Consider the following 21570-nt stretch of genomic DNA (forward strand, 5'->3'; position numbering starts at 1 on the left):
TGTCCACTGAGCTGGCTGCGGGAAAACCACCGAAAGACACAGCGCATTGTCTGCAGCCTCCTTAGTCTTGTAGCTGTTGTTATAATTAAACGTTGGGAACCTTTAAAGAACAAGATGACTTACTCTCCTGCACTTCCTACGGTGTGTAATAGTACCCTTAGCGGCGCATTCTGGCTCAGGATCCAAGAGCATTTCTTTCTGAAAATCAAAGCATGCAGGTTGCAGAACTTAACGCAGATTTGCTTTCTGCGCAGGGGTTGAGCGAACCGCAACAGACGAGGATGGCAGCCAGGGCTGGCGCCGAGCGTCCAGGTGCTGCCTGCGTGCTCACGGGATCGCTTCTCGACCACTGACTAGAGGGAGGTCGGGGCTGAGCTGGCGGACCAGACTCCCGTTGGTCGAAGGGTGCAGCAGAGCCTCACTCCGTCCAGCTCACGTGTAGACCCCGTTGGCCCTGCTGTCATTGCCGTCACTTCTCAGCCAAGCACCAGAAGTGGGTTTGTAGAAGTAGGCACCTGGCCACAGCGGGTACTCCACACAGCTCGGAGAGCCTAACTCTGCCAGCTCCTAACCCAGGCCCCCAGAGCAACCTCTTGAGGTATTTCCTGCACATTTCATCACATCCAAGACATCATTAATGCTGCACAGTTGCTTTATGAACCACTGAAAACACTCAGCCAGTTAAATTCTGACACCGTCCATTCTAAGCATTCTGATTTTAGAGATGAGAAAATGTGTCTTAGCAGCAGTGAAATACAGTACTCTCATTTTAAGTTGCATCAAGGCTCAGAAAGCTTAAGCAGCTTGCCCAAGGTCACACAGCAGATGGTGGGGTCAGGATTTGGACCCAGACTGCCCAAGTAAAGTGTTGTCTCTGTTGTCTGAGTGGCCTTAGCAGAGTTCCTGCTCAGAGTCCCTGGAATGCCAGGTCTAATGAGGTCTGCCCATGGGGTATTTGAGCACAAGAGCGGCTGCTTGTAACTGGGGTGAGCTGACATTCAGCTCCGTTGAAGGCACTTAGTGCTCAGGTCACCTACACTGCCTTGTCGGCAAAGAAAGACTTCCTCTGCCAAGCAAGCAAACGGGGTCAGGAAAAATGGCAGAGAGTCTAGGGGGTGGGGGGGGTGGGAGATCTTCAAAGTAAGCCCACCCTCCAGCTGAGCCAAGATCAGCATTTTATAGCTAGGGAATGTAAATACGCTCCAGAGGGCTACAGCTTTGTATCTTGCTGCTAGCTGCTCCCCAACCGTTCAGGCCAGTTCCCAGGGGAGCCAGACGTCTGTGGGGACAGCACCACCATCTTGGGCAGACGTAGACTGGGATGTAAGAGCCGTGTGATGGACCTGCATCCTGGGTTTCTGACTGCGTCGTACTCAGATGTCACTTTGCGAAAACCACGTGGAGTTGGCCTCCCCTGGATTGCTGGTGAGGTTTCCTCAGGAATAGGAGTTGGGGGCCCCTGGGCCCCAAGGCTGAGCCTTTGTAGCTGCATCTGCTGTGGTCACAAGGCTGGTGCCCTAATTGTGCACTGCACTCTGCAGTGAAAAGGGAGACTCCGGCCCAGTTTTCTGCTGAGATCACGGAGATGCCTCTCCCTGGATTACAGAAACATCACAATGGCCCTTTGCTTAGCACAGTTTAGAGACTTGGCAAGTCTTTCTGGTGATTCTGGAGTGGCAGTCGATAAGAAAGGCTGCATTCCACGCTCAGGGGACTCTGGACTGCTGGCTGGGAACCTGAGAGTAGCCTGCTGCCCAGAGTCATTCTCTTGGGGGCTAGGGACCAGGCCGTGGAGGGTTCGAGCTGCCCTAGCCTCGACGGAAAGGCAGGGTCATCTTCCTTTTGAAGGTGCACCTTCTTTCAGTAATGATGTACTTACACTGTACATTTGATCCTAGGTGATGTGTTGATCAGGGACAAGGAATGTTCAAAGTTAATTTGTTAGTTCTTACGAGTCTGGTTTAGAGGAGGGTTCTGTATCATGACTTCTGTGTGGTTCTATTAATATAAGTTCATGTTCTTCAGGGCTCCAGCAAAGTGTAGTAGACTTTGATAAGGCAGCGTGGAGGGCTTGGTAAGAGGCAGAGTCCCACCCTAGGAAAGCCCATGGGCTAGACGGGAAGTGTGTGGCTGATGTCTGGCTGTTGGTTCAGAGCTGGGCCTGTGGTTTCTCTGTTGTCATCACAGGTATACACACCCACAAAGGCAGACAACAACTTGGCATTTCATTGGACTCATCCAGTCAAACTTTTCTGTCCCAATTGTAGCCAGAAAGAACTCACAATCCAGCTTCCACATAACACAGTTAATCAAGATAGTTTCTTAGAAAAAGCTATTCTTTGTAGTTATATATTTTTTATTTATATAATCTTATGTCTGTATTTTATACTATACACAAACACACAAATGTAATGTTAACCCCAAAAACAGAACAGCCAGTTATTTTATGTGAAAAGTGGTTCCTTCTTTATTCCCGAATGGCAAAGGAATTGCAGTTAGCACGGGCATAGCGGGGTGACCCACAGGCCCGTCTTAGAACCGAGGGAAGGGAGAGCAAGGATGCTGCTTGGGACAAGAGCCCACTGGAGAGGCCGGACTGGGGACTTCTCATAGGCTGGGCTGTTGCTGGGCCAGGAGAAACCTTCCTTCCTGCCGCTCCTGGGCGGAGGAGCGCATTTGCGCCGCGCTGGGCTCCTCGCCTCCTTTCCCCAGGAGCGCGTTAGAGCTTGGTGCTTAAGTGTTTGTAGGGATATACTGAAAATAGATGTGATGTCTGGGCTTTGCTTCAGAATCGCCCGAGGCTAGGCCGGGAGGGGAAAGATGGGCCATACTGCTGAACGCGCGAGGATTCAGTAGACTTTTGTGTATCTTTGGGATCTCCTGTAAAATTCCCAAAAGGGGGGGCCAAAAGAAAGAGACCCCGCGCTGCTGCACGGGGCCCTGCTGGTGCAGGGGCGGGTCAGACCCGGCCTGGGCGCAGCTCGGTGACCTCGCAGGTCTCCATCCCCAGGGCGCGGGCACAGAGCCCAGCCTGGATCCCGCACCGCCCCCGCACCAGCGTCGGCCCGGGTGGGGCCTTGTGGGCGTGCAGACTGTGGGCACTGAGCCCCCGCGGGAGTTAGCGGGAAGAACTGGAATCGCGATGCTGGCAGTTTGCTTTTCCTCCTCTGAAGCCTTTCATCGGCGTTAAAAGTAGTGCGTGTGGGAGCGCTTCCTTCACGGAGCGGGGGTGGGCGCGCTGGAGGAGCTGGTGCCCAAGTGGCCTTTCGACAGCCTGCTCTGTGCGGGAGTGCAGCCGCCCGCGCGTTAGGCTGCGCCTCCGGTCTTTTACCCGGGAAGCTCGGGAGTGGTGAAGCCGGAAGGCTGCCGGAAGGGTGCCGTTTCCACAACAGCAGAACGCCCCAGCCCCCAGACCGGGCCGAGCAATGTGCCAGTATCCTGCCTGGCGGGGGGCTTCGGAAGAGATTGGGCTGCGGTTCCGCCTGGTTCCCCCAGTCAGCCTGTCCAGCGAAGGCAGGAGGGGCCCAGGCCCCACAGCCCCGAGAAGCCTGGGCCCAGCGCTCCGGCCTTGGGGAGGGGGAGGGGGTGGGGGGCTGGCAGCTGGGCGTTTGGCCAGGCCTGGAGCCAAGTGAGGACTGAGCTAGGCAGGGTCCCGCCAGTGGCCTTACTCCTTCTGGCTTGAGTGTGGGGCTGTCACCAACATATGCAGCTCTTGTGGGGACAGCTCGTCTGAGCCACACCCAACCCCCCCAGACTGGGGCACAGAATTTGCTTTTTTGGTACTGTTTCTGTTCTGGAGCTCTCCCTCTTTTTTTTTTTTTTAGCTTTTTATTTTTAAATAATTACAGATTCCCAGGAAGTTGCAAAAATAGCAGAGCACAGTCCCTTGTACCTTTCCCCCACTTTTCCCTGAGGGTTATGTTCTGCCTAACTCTAGAACAGTACCAAAACCGGGAAACTGTTGTGGGCACCGTGGCACAGTGCTCATGTGTACCCCCGCAACACCGACGTCGAGACACAAAAAGTGTCCTTCACACTGTGCTACCCCTCACGGCCCCATGCACGCACTCTCTGTGGTCGTGTCCTCGTGAGGGTGTTACGTAACGGAGCCATACAGTGTGTGTCCTTTGGGGATTGGCTGTCTTCCCTCCTCCTGATGTCCTGAGAGGTCCAGGTTGTTGCTGTGTACCATTAGACCGCTCCTCCTTATTTCTGACCGGTAGTAGTGGTCCGGAGGGGCGGGTTTTGCTCAGTCACTCACTGCTCCAAGCTTGTGTCTGCTGCGTCCAGCTTGGAGCTGTTACCGACAGAGCAGCCCAGCAGTTGTGACAGGTTCTGTGCGGACATAAATTTTCATTTCTCAGTTGCTGGGTCATAGGGTATGTGCATGTTCAGTTTTGGAAGAACCAACCAAACTTTTCCAGGGTGGCTGTAACATGCCTGCATTCCCGCCCGCCGTGTGTGTGCCCGCGCTGTCTGCAGCCTTGCCAGTTCTGGGAGTCGACCCCGCTGGTCTCAGCTGTCCCCAGAGGTGCGGAGTGGTCCCTCCCTATGCTTTCGCTGGCTCTGCCCCGGTGCCCTGTGATAGCGCACATCTCTGTGTGTGCTTACTCGCCATCCCTATACCTTCTTCGGTGAAATGTCTGTCCCTGTCCCATTTTCTAATTGGGTTGTGTGTTTGCTAACCATTGAGTTGCAAGAGTTCTGCGTGCGTTCTGGATACGAGACTTTTGTTACCCACGGGGTTTGTAAATATTTTGTCCCGGCCTGTGGCTTGTCTTTATGCCCCCTCAGCAAGGTCTTTCATAGAGAAGAGAAGCTTCTCACTTTTGGTGAAGTCGGTTTAATGATTTTTTTTTTTTTTAATGGATCTGTGTTTGGTGTCATGTTTAAGAAGTCTTCACTAATTCCTATGTCCCAAAGACTTTCTCTTATGTTTTCTTCTAACAGTGTTATATTCGATATGTAAGCCTATGATCCGTCTGAGTTAATTTTTGTACGTTAATAATTGTGAGGGTTAGGTCAGGTTTTTATGTTTTGTTTTGTTTTTTAAAGTAATCTCTACACCCAGTGTGGGGCACGAACTCATGACTCGGAGATCGAGCGGCACGCTCCTCCGACTGAACCAGCCAGGCACCCCTGTTTTTTTTTTTTTTAATAGACTATTTAAATGCCAGTTTTAGGTTCACAGTGAAGTTGAGCAAAAGGTACCAAGATTTCCCATATTCCCCTGTCCCCACGCACGCACAGCCTCCCCCCATTATCTGCATCCCCCTGCATGGTACATTTGTCACAATTGGTGAACCTACTTCAGCTCGTCATCACCACCCAGAGTCCACAGTTCCCCGCCAGGGCATACTCTGGGTGGCTGTACGTTCTGTGGGTTTGGACACATGTGTGAGGACAGGTATGCAGCACGACAGTATCATACAGAGCAGTTTCACTGCTAGAAAAGCCTCTGTGGTCTGCCTACTCATCCTAGTCCTCCACCTGCATAACCCCTGGCACCCACCGATCTTTTAGCATCTCTGTAGTCCTGCCTTTTCCAGGATGTCATTAGTTGGAATCATTCAGTACGAAGCCTTTTCAGACTGGCTTCCTTCACTTAGTAGGACCATGCATTTATGGTTCCCCCATGCCCCCCGTGGCTTCAGAGCTCACTGCTTTTTAGTCCTGCACAATTTTCCACTGTCTGGATGGACCATGGTTTGTTTATCCATCACCTACTGAAGAACATGCTGGTTGTTTCCAAATTCTGGCAATTGAGAATATGGCTGCTGTAGACATGTGTGCAGGTTTTGGCGCAGACCTAAGTTTTCAGTTCCTTTGGGTAAATACCAAGGGGGATGATTGCTTGGATCGGGTGGTGAGAATATGCCTAGTTTTGTAAGAAACTGCCCAACTGTCCTCCGAAGTGGCCGCCCCATCTGACACTGCCACCAGCAGCCCGCTGCTCCGCATCCTCTCCAGCATCTGCTGGAGACGGTGTTGTGGATTTTGGCCGTTCTTAACAGGTGTGTGTGATACATGATGTTGAGAATTTTTCGTATTTTTATTTGCCATCTGTACATCTTCTTTGGTCCAAGGTCCATTTTTTGCCCATGGATGTCCTGTTGCTCCGGTGTCATTTGTTGAAAAGACTGTCTTTCCTCCAATGAATTACTCTTACACCTTTGTCAGAATTCAACGTGCTAAAGAGGCAGTTTTGGGCTCTCTATCGCTTTCTGCTCATGGGTCTGTCTCCCTCCGTCAATAGCACGCTGTCCTGATTGCAGTGGCTATACAGTAAGTCTTGAAATCAAATAGAGTGATTCTTCCTACTTTATTTTCCTTTTTCAGAATTACTCTGAGTATTCCAGTTCCTCTGCTTTTCCATATAAATCCTAGAATAATCTTGTATATATGTGTGAAAAGTCTGGCTGGGCTTTTGCATGCAAACAGTCTCTCCTCTTGTAAAGAACTGGCTTTGCCAGGTTGGATTCCAGTCCGTGAACACAGCACGTCTCCCATTCACTTAGACTGTCTTTAGTTTCTTTCATCTGATTTCTTTTCAGTTTTTAGCATACAGATTCTGAACATGTTTTATTGGATTTACAACTAAGGTTTTTTGTTGTTTTTTTTTTTTTGAGCAATTGTAGGTGGTATTGTATTTTAAATTTGAGTTTCTGTACATACAGTGCTAAGTCATAGAAATACAATCAGCTTTTGCGTTTTGCTCTCGTGTTCTGCGATCTTGCTGGATTCATGAGTTCTTGGAGGTATTTTGTAGGTTCCTTGGGATTTTGTGTACCGACCGCCACACCATCTATAAATACAGACAGTTGTATTTCTTTTTTTCCAGTCTGAACGCCTTTGATTCCCGTTTACTGCCTTGTCATGCTGGCCAGGGCTCCCAGTGTTAATGTGTAAGAGGACCTTTGTGCCTTGCCCCTGGACTTGCGGGGCAGGTGGGGGTATAGATGTTATTTATCAAGTTAAGGAAGCTTCCCGCAGTCAGCAGTTTTCTGAGGATGTGTATCGTGAATGGGATTTGAATTTTGTGGCCTGCTTTTCCTGCCTCTGTCGATGTGATGGTGTGCTTTTTCTTCTTTAGCCGGTTGATAGGGTGGATTATACAGATTGATCTTGAATACTGAGTCGGCCTTGCATCCCTGGAACAAACTCCACGCAGTTGCGGTCTACAATTCTTTTTATGTGCTGCTGATTAGGATCTTTGCACTTATATTTGTGAGGGTTCTGGCCTGTGGTTTTCTCTGTTTTGTGCTGTTTCGTGTGGTTTTGCTGCCAGGCTAGTAGTGCCTTCATGGACGCGCTGGGAAGTAGCCCCTCCCCGCCTGTGTTCTGCCAGAGCTTGCTGCGCGTTCTTCTGTCAGTGGTTAATAGGATCCCAGTGAGACACCACTTGGCCTGGACGTGAGGCTCTGCAGGAGACCTCGGGGGGCCTCCACGACCCAAGGTTGCAGTGACGGAGGCCCTGCCCTGCCAGGGAGGGGAGGGGCCGACCTGGCCCAGAGACCAGAGCCCGGAAGGCCTTGAGCTGTACTTGGCTTTGCTTCCCCTTCCTTGTGGCTGACAGCAGACCCTGCTCACCCGGGGCTTTACCCCCTCAGCCCCCCTCTGCCACACACAGTTTCTGTCCACCAGATACCACGTCCAGGCAGGGCCTGTGCCTGGAGCCTCAGCGGGAGGGAAGTGCTGTGTGCAGGAGCTTTGTAGGCTGTGTCTGTCTGTATCCAGGTGGGGGTTCCGATGCCCCTGCGGCATTTTCTTTGGATTTCACCAGTGATTGGTCCTCTGGGAGGCGGCATGCCCGGAAATTGGGCATGCGATCGACCAAACATTCAAGTTCGTAATGTTTATGTCAAACATATTTATTCTTTGTTTTGTGACTCAATGATCAACATGATCTTGGGGGGCCTGGCACCCTGGTTTTGAAGGCTAGGTCGTATTGCCTCTGGGGGAAGGTCTGGTGAGAAACTCATGGTTCTAGAACCCCAGGCACCTAGCTTCTCCTCTGCCTCATGTGGGCCTCCATGCCCCCTCCCCAGGACTTGTGTGCTCACTGTACCCCCTTTCTCCCACATACCAAAGGCTATGTGCCCTCACCTTGGGTCTCAGGTGCTGCGTTCCCACCACTGTTTTTCTCGACCTTCATCCTACCCCAGACATTTAAATCACAAACCATAAAATCAACTTACTCTCCAACTAGCCTACCTAATTTTCCCCTCAGTATTTTAGTCTTCTCACGTAATCTCGCTATGGGCAGGTATCTCGGTCACTTCAGGCTGCTGTAGTGGAATACCACAGCCGGCATGGTTTATAAACAGACACTGATGTCCCTCCGTTCTGGAGGCTGGACGCCCAAGACCAAGGTGCCGGCATGGTCGGGTTCTGGGGAAGGCCTCCTCCTGGTTCACGGCGGGCCACCTTCTGGCTGTGTCCTCGTGTGGTGGAAGGGGCCAGGGAGCTCTCTGGGTCTCTGCCTTCATGACCCGTGCATGTCCCCAAGGCCCCACCTCCGGATACCATCACACCAGGGATTAGATTCGGCATATGAATTTGGGGGAAACAAGCATTCGGACTGTGGCTGCAGGCATTTTTGTCTGTTCTGTACCCCCAGCATAGTTAGCACTCAGAGGAGTATTTCGTGTGAAAACATTGCTTAACAAATATTTGTGAAATGAGTCCTGGTCCTTGGCGATGCCGGCTCTTCCTAACCGGGAGCTGCTGAGCTAAGTTGCCAGGAGAGGGTGGGGCTGTAGGGTCCCTTGGGGTGGGTCAGCTGCCGCCGCAGGCTCACACCACAAGGGCTCTTGGGCTGTACTAGTACCGTTTCTCTCGGGGCCCCCACACTGAAGCCCATGGGCACAGTGAGTGGCCCTGTGCTTGCTGCTCTCTGGTGAGGCCCAGGGTCAGACAGCTGGTGGGAAGCATGGCTTGGCAGCACCTGCTGTGGCAGAGAGCCCCACCTGCCCAGGGCCCAGGCCTCTGTGTGTGCCCTAGGCGTGCTGGAACGCAACCTGCAGGGCCCGGAAGGGACAGTGGGTTGGGAGTAGGCAGGCCTGGCACATTTGGGGCCCTCACTGAGCCCCAGGCCCAGGTGTGAAGGGTGGAGGGTGTGAGAGCGCACTGGGAGCCGTGTATCCCGTCCCTGCGTGTGGTGTGCCAAGCCAGCTCCCTCCCCTTCCCGCTCCCATCTCCCAGGGCTGCTGCTGAGTCACGGGAGCCAGATGGGGTGTGAAGAAAGCAATCAATCCAAGGGCTCTTAAGGCTGAGTAGTGACACTGGAATGCATTAGAAAGTCAGCACGTAGATCTTCTAGGACTCAGAAGTCCCAGAATGGAGCCCTTTCCAGGAAACTGGCAATTGTGGAAACTTTTTAAAAAACAGTTCCGAGTCTCAGTTTACTTATCTGTAAAGTGTGGGTGCCAATGCCTGCGTCCCAGAGATTAAGCAGGACAGCACGGATGAGACCACCAGGCACAGAGGCCGTCCCCACCCTGCCCTCTGCCTTCCCCTGCATCCATCCAACTCTGGCACAGGCCTCTGCAGTCCCCGTGTGCCTGCCCCCATCGTCACTGTTGAGCAAGCTTCTGTGTGGATTAGCCCATGGGTAAGGGTGAAATGACCGAGAGGAAAAGCACAGAAAGAGTCTGTCTTGGCTCCAGGACCTTGGAGATCCTTATCGGGCTGGGAAGCTGGGGCATCCACACCCAGAGCAGGAAGCCCACACCCGCCAGCCGGCACACAGTGGGTGAATGAAGAAACGGCTTCTAGAGCTGCCTAAGCAGCCAGAGGACAGAGCGTCCTGGGATGCCTAGCTTCTGACCTTTGCCAGAGAGGTGGTTGGACGTGTCCGCTCCTGTCCCCAACCAGCCCTGCCACCAGAGCCTCCAGCAGGCCCCTGGGTGGATTCAGAAGGCTCCTGGCTGCCCGCGTGTGGTTTTTTCTTGCATCCTAAGGTTCATCTGCAGTCTTGGGGAGGGAACACATGCTCGAGAGAGATTCGGGCGTTCACATGGTGAAGGAAAAGCTTTGTGATTCATTTATTCAGTGGGTCTCTGTTAACACTTGGCCTTGCCTGGGCAATGTCTTAGAGTCCCACGCTTGTGGAGCTCCCAGTTTGAGGGGACTAGATGTTAATCAGAGGACTCCAGTGGGTGTTCTGTCACCACTCTGAGAAGGGCTGCAGGGCCGTGGTATGGGGGGGGGGGTGCTCAGGAGGTGAAGCAGAGGTTTCTCCGAAACTGAGGAGGACTAGTCATGAAGCTCTAGGCAAAGGGACGAGCTTGTGCAAAGGCCCTGGGGAGGAGACAGCAGGCCAGATTCAAGGAACCCAAGGGTGCTGCGAGTGGTGGAGGTGTGGGAATGGGGCCAGCACGCGGGACCAAAGCCTGCCAGTCAGATGGGGCTCCATGTTGTGGGCAGACAAATGGGGAGCGACTGGGGGCGCTGCAGCAGTGGTTTTCCTGCCTCCTGTCGGAGCAGCCCGGGAGCGGGGCGTGGAAATGGGCAGACCTCTGAGCGTGGGCTCTGTCTGTGCCACTGGGTGGCCCAGCTGTGGACCGAGAAGCTGCCCTGAGTCGCCATTCTCTTCTGAACAACCTCCTTAAGGAAGGAGCCTGGCGCCGCACATCTCCTGTCTCCTTTGCAGAGCCGGACGGGGCTGGGGTTGGGGGTCCACGCCCACCTGTGGCCACAGGCCCCGCCTACCGCCTGGAGCCACGCCCACACGCGGGGGCCTCGCCCACCGCCCGGAGACACGCCCACACGCTGGGCCCTCACACGCCGAGCGCCCGCGCGCTTGCGTCACCGCCCGGCCGGCTGGATCCGGTTCCAGCCGAGTCGGGCCGGCCTGACATGCGCAGTGCGTAGGCGCTGCGGCCGGGCGGCTCCCGGGCACGCTGACGGCCCGGGACGCGGAGGTCAGTGCGCGGAGCCCGGGAGCGGGGCCCAGTGGGTGTGGGGGCATCCGCCCTGCCCGAGGGCGCGGAGGGCGGGGCGTGTCCGGCTCGGGGCGGAGGGGCGGAGGGGCGGAGGGGCGGAGGGGCGGTTCCTGCGGGGGGGCCCGGTCCGGGTAGACCCCGGGCCGTGGTAAGACATCTCACGGTTAGGGCGGGGTGCCCTTCCCCCATGGGGTCGGGCGCGGGTGGGCCCACGCCGCTGCCGGGGTTACATCGCCCTGGGAGCCCCGCCTGGCGACCCGGGTCCACCTTCCCCACTTCCTGGGGTCACGGAGCGCCCTGCGCCCCAGCCTCGGCGTTCTGCACGGTGAGGATGGGGCCCCAACCTGTGTCTTGCAGCGGTGGGTGGGGGGGTAGTCGTGGGGGGCTCCGAGCTGTGTCCAGCGCCAGAGGGGACGGCTCGAGCTGTGTCCTGCTCCGGGGGGAGGTCGGGGGCTCTGGACTGTGTCCTGTACCGGGGGGAGGCCAGGGGGGTTGGGGGCTTCGAGCAGTGTCCTGCGGCCAGAGGAGAGGGGCTCCGAGCTGTGTCCTGCTCCGGGGGTGGGGGGTGATGGGGGACGTCAGGGAGGCTCCGAGCTGTGCTCTTAGCAGCTCCTACCTGGGGAAGGCCTCTGAGGCCCGTTGACCCTCTGGGTGCTGCTTCAGAGAGCTCAGCCCCAGGCCATGTGACCCCACGCGAGCCCCCTGGCTCTCCAGCCCGTCTTCTCTGTAAAGCTGGGCAGTAGTCTACACCCTGTCCCTGCTCTGCGCTCTGGGACTCACCTATCCTTTCTCTCCTCTCCCGGGGTGGGTGTTGCTCTCTGCTGGGGAAGTCTTCAGGGCTATGTAGCCCAAGGCGGCCTTACCTTTGCAAGGCCCACCCACGCACAGCACATCATTGTTTGGGGGAGGGAAACTTACAAGGGTATTACTGTTTTGCTTGTGAAATGATTTGGCTGTAACTCTTTGGGCACGTGATTTTTCACTGTACATTCAGGAATTCTTGCAAAGTGAGAAAAACCTAACCCATGGTTTCCAAATGTGATGGAATTATTTTGAAAATTATGTTTATAACAGTTGATGGAGTTGACTTAATGATACACTGTATACATTCAGTGAAGCATTTGTTTTGATTTTGCTGTTTCATCTTGGAGCCAACACATGTTTTGGTTTCTTCCCCCGTAGCTCAGACCCTTTGCAGGTCCTGAACGGTCCACAGGGCCCAGAAGGCAGCGGGGCCCCTGACATGAGGATTTAGATCGAGTTGCCCTGTTCACTTTGTACCCAAAGGCTCAGCCGAGACGCTGCTGAGGGAGAATGCAGTCCAAAGACTGTTCGGTTGGAGCAGCATGAAAACACATTGGGAAGTCTTGCGCAGAACTGTTGGTTTTTTCCTTGAGAGAAGCAGTGTCAGCGCCTCTTTCCGCAGTCGTCCTAGGAGAGCTTGCGCCCTGTGCCTGCTCCCTGAGCCTTGGGCCTGCCCCAACTGAGGTGGGAGGTAGATGTTTTTGCACTTGTGTAGTGTGTGTTCACACATTAAGAATCTGATCTTTGTTAACGTGTGGCAAGGTCAGCACTGCCAGATCAGGAACGAGTCTCTGCTGATTTTTCGGAAGTTGTTGAGAAGTATATTTTTGGTGTAGTAAATGTTATTTCTAGACTCATTTACAATTCCTATACTTAATACTCTGCCTGGCTCTGCCCGTGCTGGCCATCAGCCTGCCAGAATGGCGTTTCCAGATTAAACACAACGTGCAGCCTTCAATTCCTGGCCAGTCCCACGTTTCCGGAAATGAAAGGAAGGCAGATGCAGAGTTTACTAGGAAGGCGGTGGGCGTGGCTGGGGGCCTGCTGTGAACACAGGGCAGGGCTGCACATGTGCCCTTTGCCTTACAGTCTAGCGCTCGTGCCTAGAAAGCCACAGCGGTGACATTCCACACGAGGCTGTTGACCATTCCCAGTGCCCCTGGGCTCCACGCCTGCGCTGGCCCACTGGTAACGAGAGAAACATTACTGAGTCCAGATCATGAGTTCCCTAAAACCCAATGAGGGCCCAGTCGGGCAGTCCTACTCGGGATGACGAAGCTCACACCGGGGGGGAGTCAACCCAAGGCAGTGAGGGCTAGCAGCTGGAGGGGCCCTTGGGCCCCGGAGGTCCAGGAAGACCCAGTGGGGTTCCTGCCTCAGCCAAGCGGTTAGCCTTTCCCTGCAGGGGGGCGGTGTCCACGCCTTCTCTGTCTGGCTGTGAAGTGCTGGGGCTCCGCCGGCCTGGTGCTGGGGCCTGTGCCTACCTGGTGGGAGGCTTGGCAAGGAGGGCCCCTTGCAGCCTCTTTGGGGACTCAGCCTGCTCTCAGAAGGCCCTAAGACTGTGCTGGTGCGGGCAAAGCCCTCTGCCGTAAATGCTCAGTATGCAACGCTGACCCCTCCGCTCGGCAGGGAGGCAGGGGAGGGCCCGCTTACCAGCTTCCTTCTCTGTGGAGTCGACGTTCTTCTGATGAAGAGCGTGGAGTCCTCGCCGTCATGCCCCGCCTCCCCTGACCTCCCAGCCCTGCTGCCGGAGTTGGCCTCCTGGTCACCGCCAGCATTCCCTCCCCCCATGGCCTTTCCTGTCCCTGCTGCCAGTGTCCACGGGCTCAGGCAGAGCCGTAGCTCAGCCGGTTAACACGTCCCTCTGTCCCCACCTCAGGCTCCTGGGGAACAGGGTCGCCCTTCACTTCTGTCCCGAGGCGCCTGGCGTGCGCTTTGCCCTGGACGGCTGCCCCAGATGGTGCTCTGGGAGAGGTGGTGCCGAGACTGACCACGTTCCACACTGAACCAAAACGGGTCGCGGGCCCTGCACCCTCCGTTGACGGTGCTGACTTACCCGTGCCTGGCCAGGGCCGTCCACCACACTTGCTGGGAGGGGCGGCTTGCTGGAGTCTCCCAGTCAGGACTGGCTGATAAGGTAAAAGGAGGAAGGTGTCACCGATGTCTGCCAGGTGGCTCTCCCCATCGGTCACCAGTCCCTGTGGGCACCACATGCACACCTCCTTCACACCTCCTTCCCTCTCTCACAGGAACGTGGAGATTTGTCCCCCCCCATCCCCCCAGACCCTAGCCTTTCTGCTCCTCCTGTTCATCCATGTGTCTGCCTCCACTAGAGAGTGTTCCCTCCAAGGACAGGGCTGGACATGCTGACTGTGGATGGATGGACAGACCAGCTGTGAAATGGTAAAAGTGTTCTAAATAAAAGGATTGGCTTATAGTATCAGAGGACTTTGTTTCCAGAAACCTAATCTGACCTTTGTAAAGATCCCATCTCAGGGTTCTCTGTGTGTGCAGACGCCCAGGGCGTCAAACTGCGGGTGTGGGGCTGGGCGGAGGAGCTCTCCTCGCTGGCTCGGGACCACCTTGTCTCCCAAGGACCCGATAAGCTGGTCCCAGGACAGCGTGGGAGAGTTGGGGCATCCTGACAGCCATCTCAGGCTGAAGCTCTGTGGGACCATTAAAAAGGTTTTGTGGGGCTGGTCATCTCGGCTGCCTCCTGTACCCACATCTGTATACCTGCGTGTCTTCAGGCTTTGCAGTGCATATTGGTCTCTAACAAAACACCCGTTTCTATCCTGGGGTTAAGAGAAGCGGTAGGAAAAGCTGAGCCACCCAGCGCTCATGACCTGCACTGGTCTCCCGGCTCTGGGCTGTCTGGTGCCCACGGCCTGCCCAGCACGAAGGTGCGCTGTGCGGCAGTGGAGGTGGCCCCATAGCCCTACGCCCAGAAGCTGAGACGGAGTCAGGTCCCACCAACAGCCCAGGCCCTGGGGTTTGAAGAATGTCAGTGTGGAAGACCCTCCCCAGAGCAGTGGACAAGACTTCACCCCTCTAATTCCTCATCTCCTCTGAAAACTGAGGAGGTGAGCTCCTTTGCGATCCTGAAGTCTGTTCTTTGACGTGTGTGCCTGCATGTGTGTTTCTGGGAAGAGGGTCCAGCGGCTTCCATCCTGTTCTCCGAGGCCAGGTGGATTTAGATGGGGAGAAGCGGGTGGGGAAAGAGCCTGGCTGTTCCAGGGCTCCAAGGTGTGTGGTGGCAGACCTACAGGCTTGGGGAGCCAGGCTCGAGTTGGGGTTACATTCTTAATCCCGGCTCTCAAATTCAGAGAGTTCGAACCTGGAATTTAAAGAAATAACTGTTTTCACTGTCTCTGCTAACATTTAGCATTTCCTTCCACTGTGAATGTCGGCGGCAGACCACGGTGGCATTGGCAGGACCCGTGGAGAGCACAGGTGCGTCCTGGCACGTGGCGGGTGGAGACCTCACCTGTGCTCGGCTGCACGCCGGTCACGGTCTGTCAGACCTGTGCAGACGGTGCCTGTTCTGGTAATGGTCTCTGTGTCCCTGCGTGTCCTGTGTATCGCGTCTTGCGTTTGCAAGCCGCCTCAGAGGGGTCCCCAGGCCCCACCGCTTGCACAGGCGTCCGGATCCAGGAGCTGTGCTCTGTGAGGAGCCTCCGCTGCCTGGAACAGCCGCTCTGGCCGCCGCTCTCCCTGTCCTCCAGGAGCTCACTTACATCCGGCCGTGAGCTCCTCGAGGCCAGAGCCCGCGTCTGCCTCCACTCAGCGCCGCCCGAGACCCCCGCTGAGCGCAGGGCCCCGCGGCCCCTGTCTCCTGGCTGCTTCTGTGGTGCCTCAAAGCAGCAGCTTCGCCAGTGTCCGCGTGCATGTTTTCTGAAGTTGCCGTTTCAGCCTGGATGCTGCAGACAGATGAAACGGGGAAACTGTCCCATGTGTGCGGTAGCGGAGGACTCACTGTACTCTGCATGTCAGCTTGGGCAGGTATCTTAGGGTGGTAAGGGGGACTTTGGGGAAATCAGCCTGAGAAGGATGTGACGGTTCGTCCCCGCACATTTTATCTCATCGGCTCTAGCGAGTCGCCTGGGTGTTGCTGTGAGTGTCTGGTGGCTGAAAAGGCCTGTTGGTCCTGGTTCTGCAAGCGTGTCACTGAGGCTCCCGGGAAGGGGGCACGCGAGGGGTCCGTATTGCCTCTCACAGCTGCATGCCCGTTTGCTTATTTCAAAATAAAACACTGTATTGAAAAATTACAGGAAATACTCCCTTTTATTGTTGTTCATTGTTTCTAGAAAAGGAAAGGGTAGTTTGTTACCATAAGTTACCCTTCTGAATTTTCATAACTGAGGTAATGAGTCTGATTGAGGTTCAGTCTTTGAACTGGAACAAAATTTCCAGCGGTGCCACAGATGGAGGCGTGGGCTTCCTGCCTGCCCACTGAACTCCTAGGTTCAGAACCAGAAGGAAGAGGGGCTCTGTCATGGGGAGTCCTGCAAGCCGGAGCTAGCTTCCTTTTTTCTGCTGATCCCCAGACCCGTCTCCAGAGCCCCTTCTGTCCCCCAAACTCTGGACTCTGGGACAGTTGTCTTCACGGTGCCAAGGCTCGAAGAGTCAGCAGACCCCACTGTGGCTCTGGTGGGCCTCCTGTGTGGAAGGCGCTGCTTGGAGCATTCTGGGCAGTTCATGGACAGGTGACTGTGGTTACAGGTCCTCTGCGCGGGGGCCGCACGGATGCGGCACGGGCAGGGCTCTGTCCACATCCGTAAACGGAGGACTCCGTAGAGACTCCGTAGAGACTGCCTCCCTTGCCGCCCAGGTCTTCAGGGGCAGAGGAGGAAGGGGAGGAGGCTCCCCGGCTCATGCCCCCTGCCCCCCACGGTCACGGTCACGGTCACTTTCACCCCAAACCCCAGCCCCCGTGTGAGGGCGTCCCTGACAGCAGACCCCCCTTCGGGCTCGCCCTTGACCGTTGTTTCTGCTGCGCGGTGTTCTAATGTGCCCGCTCTGTTGGGTGGTCAGTTGATGGGTTTTACCAGGTGACAGGTGGTTGAGGACGCAAGTATGGAATTGGGCAGGCAGCAAGTAACAGCGCTGTTGGATGGCCCAGGGTACATCGGTGAACTCCCCGGCACAAGTCCCGCTCTCGGGGAGCCCTTGTCTGAAGTGGCCTAACCCCACTCCCTGTGTTCCTGGCTCCAGCCTCAGGCCCCGTGCCAAAGCAGCCTCTCCAGCCACGGATTGCACTTTCCAGGTGAGGAAAGGATACCTGGACCCCAGACTGTCTTCTGACACTTCGTAGAACTATTTCCAGTAGTTTGGTTCTGACCGCCACGATGAAAAGATTGGTGGGGAGGGTCCCTGCCTGTCAGTCCCTGCTCAGGTGCTGCCCCTCCCAACCCTGGTCCCTGCTGTGCCAACATCGAGACCGTGCACGTGGCTTGCCCTCCCTTGAGAGCTCTCCCTGCTGCTCCCTGGCTGAGCAGGGCCCACGTGTGCTGGTCTGCACCACCCCTCTTTTCAGAGGCCCACTGGGACCTGGGTGAGCCTGGGCGGGAGGGGGGCGTCTTGCTCTCACATATCCTGCCTGGGGCACAGGCTGCACGGAAGTGGTCTCGGGAACCACTCAGGGTTTATTGCAATTCTGGGCTCTCTCCTAAGCCAACCCAGCAGCTGCGTCTTCAGTTGAGGTCGGGGAGGAGCAGATCCCACAGCAGCACTGCGCCTGCCCGCTTGCCTCTCCTCTCTATTTTGTTTTAGTAATCTCTACACCCAGTGTGGGGTTTGAACTCATGACCCCGAGATCAAGAGTCACCTGCTTTTCCGACTAAGCCAGAGAGCCAGCTGCACATGAGGTGGGGTGGCCGGGCGGGACATTCTTACCCGGGACTGCCCCCCCTTCCCTTCCATGTGGGGGCTGGGGCCTCAGCAGGCGACCCCACAGGACCACGATGGGAATGATGAGAGTGCCCTTCTGGATCGTGATCTGTGCCCGCTCCTGAAGCAGGAGCAGGTCTGGGGAAGGCAGGACGCTGTGCAGAGGACGGTACAGACGTGACTGGGGCCGAGGAACGTGCCCGGGAAGGGAAGGTGGATGGAGGGTTGGAGCAGGAGACGTGACCCCTGGGCCCAGGCAGTTCTGGTGTCTCCTCAGTGGGAAGAAACCAAGGCTGGGGGGTGGACACTCCTGAGCTCCCGGAGGCGAGAACCAGCACCCTGCAAGCCGCTTTGCCGGAGCCAGTGGGTGCTCCCCTCTTGGGAGCGGTGGCCTGGTGGTGAGCACGGAGAGTGGGTGGGACTCAGGCCGTGCCCCGTCACTGGCCTGCTGGGTGAGCTCAGGTACGTCCTGCCCCGTCCCCAGGCCTTGCCTGCACTCCTGGTGCTGGGGAGATGGGTTAGTGTCCGTCACGGACACCATCCGGGGAATCTCTTTCCTCCCGGGGAGGCAGACCCTCCCGATTGAGGCAGCACCTACCTCCCCTGCTGCGTGCCCTGTTGGCTCACGTGTCCTGGGAGAGGCAGAGGGTCCCTGGCCCACAGGTGAGGCCACTCTGCCTGAGGTGATGGAGCCCGTAGGGAGAGCCCAGGCCCCAACGCAGGCCCTGCCCCCAGCTTCGCCCAGCCTCCCAGTTCCTCCAGCCAGGCTGCAGACCCCATGGTGGGAGTGGGGGCTGTCCTGGAGGTTGAGCGTGCCCCTCGCTCACGGGCCCAGGGCACAGGTGCCAGCAGCCCCCTGTCCCTGATGCCACGCTGAGGCCCAGCTGGAGGGGTGTCTTCACTCTCAGCCTGCGTCCTGATCTCTGGAGCTTTAGTTGTGTAGTGAGCACTGTGCTTCTGTCTGTCCGGAGCCAGTGTGGCCTCTGCTATGGCCCGGGTTAGCCTTGCCCTTCCTGCCACCAGCTGTGGTGAGAGGTGTGTGCATGTGGGCTGGCTTTTTCCCACAAAGCCACGGTAAGATGTCAGCCTGTCGGCACAGGGCACGTTTCCTGTTTCATAGGGAGCAGGGGCTCACGTGCACAGTTGGCACAGTTGGACCCCAGTTGGGCAGCCTCTGAGCCTCAGACTCTTCCTTCCTTGCCCCCGATCCCTCCCCAGCTCCTGATGAGCAACCGGTCCTGGGAACCGCTGCCCAGAGCTTGTCTGGAGCTTGCGGAGGAAGCTCGTCCTGAGCCAGGACATGGCTCCAGGCTCAACTCCTCTGCCGACGGGCCAGGTGGAGGCTTGTGTGTGTGCCTGGAGCTAGTCCTGTGGTTTTAGATGCCCGTACCAAGTCGACAGCTCATAAAAGTTGAACCTAAGAGGAACTGGAGCAGAGTCCAAGCCCGGCCTTCTGGTGGAAGGCCCAGCCCTTCTCAGCTCTTGGCGCAGCCCCTGCCCCCCTCTGAGAACTGGCCCTGGGTGGGTGGGTCAGGAGCCGGAACTCAGGCTGCTGGGTGGACATCTCTGCCCTTCACCACCCTCCTCCAGATCTGCCACAGGCTGGCCTCTGGGTGGCAGGGCACCTTCTGAGCGCTGTGTGCTGTTCCCCATCTGTAAAGACCTCTGTGAGCGGGCTCACGGAGATGAGCTCTGTCAAACCCCAGAGTTCTCTGCAAATGTCAGCGCGGGTAGCGGCCGGGTATGTGCGGTGCCTTTGGAGAGGGAGCCTTCAGGCTGGCCCGCAGGTGAGGGCGCTGGGCCCAGCCGCACTGGGAGCCTGGGGAGACCCGTCCTGTCACGTGTCACTGCCAGCTGCCCTGGGCCAGACCTGGGGGTGGCCATGTGGGAGCCCTGGAGATGTGGCCCCGTCCAGACAGAGATGTGCTCTGAGCGTACAGCCCACAGCGAACGCAGAGACTTAGCATGGAAAACAAGGTCGCAGAATTCCATTACCACCTTCGTATTGCTTCTGCGCTCTAGGGAGGACGTCTCTGTCTCCGTGGCGCTGGACCCCTGCAGGCCTGAGCTCCCACTTTCTGCCTTGGATGGCACCTGCCCAGGCCCGGGCTGTGAGTCCCAGGGGCCCGAGCCCCCTGCCTGGTGGAGTTGTGGGGAGAGCAAAGGGGTGTGCGCACGTTTCAGTGTCTGGCCTGGGGGACCGTCGAGAACGGCCCGTAGCGAAGAGTTGGGGGGTTTTAAATTTGGCTACATTCTAGGTTCTTTTTCTCCTGCTGGAGTTATTTTTCCTTTCACCACATTTTGAAAAATAAAATGTGGGGCGCCTGGGTGGCTCAGTCGGTTAAGCCACTGCCTTCAGCTCAGGTCATGATCCTGGAGTCCCGGGATCGAGTCCCGCATCGGGCTCCCTGCTCGGCGGGGAGTCTGCTTCTCCCTCTGACCCTCCCCTCTCTCATTCTCTCTCTCAAATAAATAAATAAATCTTTAAAAAAAAAAAAAAAGAAACGTTAAAAAAAAAAAAAGAAAATGTGGCCACCAAATGTCAGAAGGCATTATTCCACCATGTAGACAAGCAGAGAGAAGGTTCCAGAGCCTAGGGAGAAGCCCTCACCCCCTCCCCCAAAGCTGCTCCAATGCTGATCGAATTTTGGATTTCCACACACGATCTCAGGGAGGAAAATCAATTTCCCTTGCTTTACAAAACCTCGTAAGCATTGAGACTAGTGTCTCCTGCTTTCCAAGTGGGGAATTCCGGAGGATGGCTGGTTTGTCCCGACTCTCCTCTGCAGCTGGTGGCAGGACCACAGCGACCTGTGGGGAGTGGACTTGAGCAGCTCCTGGCCCATCCTGGGCTCTGGCCGCCTCTGTGCCCCAGCCTGGGCCAGCCGCTCCTCCTCCCACGCGACGGGGCCCCCTTCCCTCCCAGCTCCCTGTGTAAAGAGGTGCACTTGATCGTTGCTCCTGGGTCTGGGAAAGACAAGGCGCCTTTCTCTGGGACACAGAGGGCTGCTGTCGACCCTCGTGGAGCCCGAACGAGGGCTGGAGACCATGGCTGCATGCCTGGGGCTGGGGCTGGGGCGAGCTGTCACCCCAGGAGCCTCTCCTCGGGCCCTGAGGCTCAGAGCAATCCACGTTTTAACCAGGGTAGCTGCCGTGCTCGGGAGCAGGGGCAGACTAGTGACGAGGCACCCAGCGAGCAGGGCATGGCCAGTGTCCATGTCACAGCCCACGTCACCCTGGGCTGCACTGCCTGTGTGTATGTCAGACCCCTCCCCCTGAGTCTCTCATTTGGCAGAAAGCCCACACTGGACAGTCCGTCCCAAACCGGACACTGGTGCGAGGTCCGCGGGAGGGGTCACATCAGCTGACCCCACAGACGCTGCCCCTGGATGACCCAGTTTCCAGAGGAAGGGGTGGGGGACGATGCCAGGGGTCCGCTGCACTGTGGCATGTGATGCCCCTCACACAGTCTGCTGCTCTGGGGGTGGCTGCAGGTGTGAGTGCGGGTCTGTGTGGGCCGGTTTCTGTGGTCAGCTCGGTCTGGAATGGGTAGTCTTCATTCACACCGTGACGGTTCATGTCACCCCAAGTCTCCAGCACCCGCCACGCTGCCCGAGCAGAGGGTTCCGCAGGGCTGTCTGCCCATAAAGCCACACAGAACCAGCGGAAAGCCTCACCCCAAGGGCCTGACGCCACGGTCAGAGTGCAGAGGGGGCCCCAGAAGAAGGAAGGTGGCACATTGAGCAGACTCCTGTGGGCTTCGCGCCTCATAAGCGCATACTGTCCCTGCTGTGGTTTCACCAGAACGAGCCGGCACAAAGGTGCCAAACAGACCTCCTGCGAGATTGGTGTCCTGTGTGCCCTGACCCAGACAGCAGAGGACGTCCATCGCCCGTGTCCACGGTGAGACCACTCATCCTGTGGCTCGAGA

At 56.7% G+C, this 21570-nt stretch overlaps 1 protein-coding gene across 1 annotated transcript in view; it reads left to right on the forward strand.

The window, feature by feature from the left end:
• The window catches only part of CHLSN (cholesin), a 128753-nt gene that overhangs the window by 88042 nt on the left and 19141 nt on the right, over positions 1-21570 (forward strand). The gene's annotated exons all lie outside the window — the stretch shown is intronic.

The sequence above is a fragment of the Eumetopias jubatus genome, unplaced genomic scaffold, assembly GCF_037043125.1.
Source record: "Eumetopias jubatus isolate StellerSeaLion01/CBP00866 unplaced genomic scaffold, mEumJub1_p1.0 scaffold_12, whole genome shotgun sequence".
Lineage (NCBI taxonomy): Eukaryota > Metazoa > Chordata > Mammalia > Carnivora > Otariidae > Eumetopias > Eumetopias jubatus.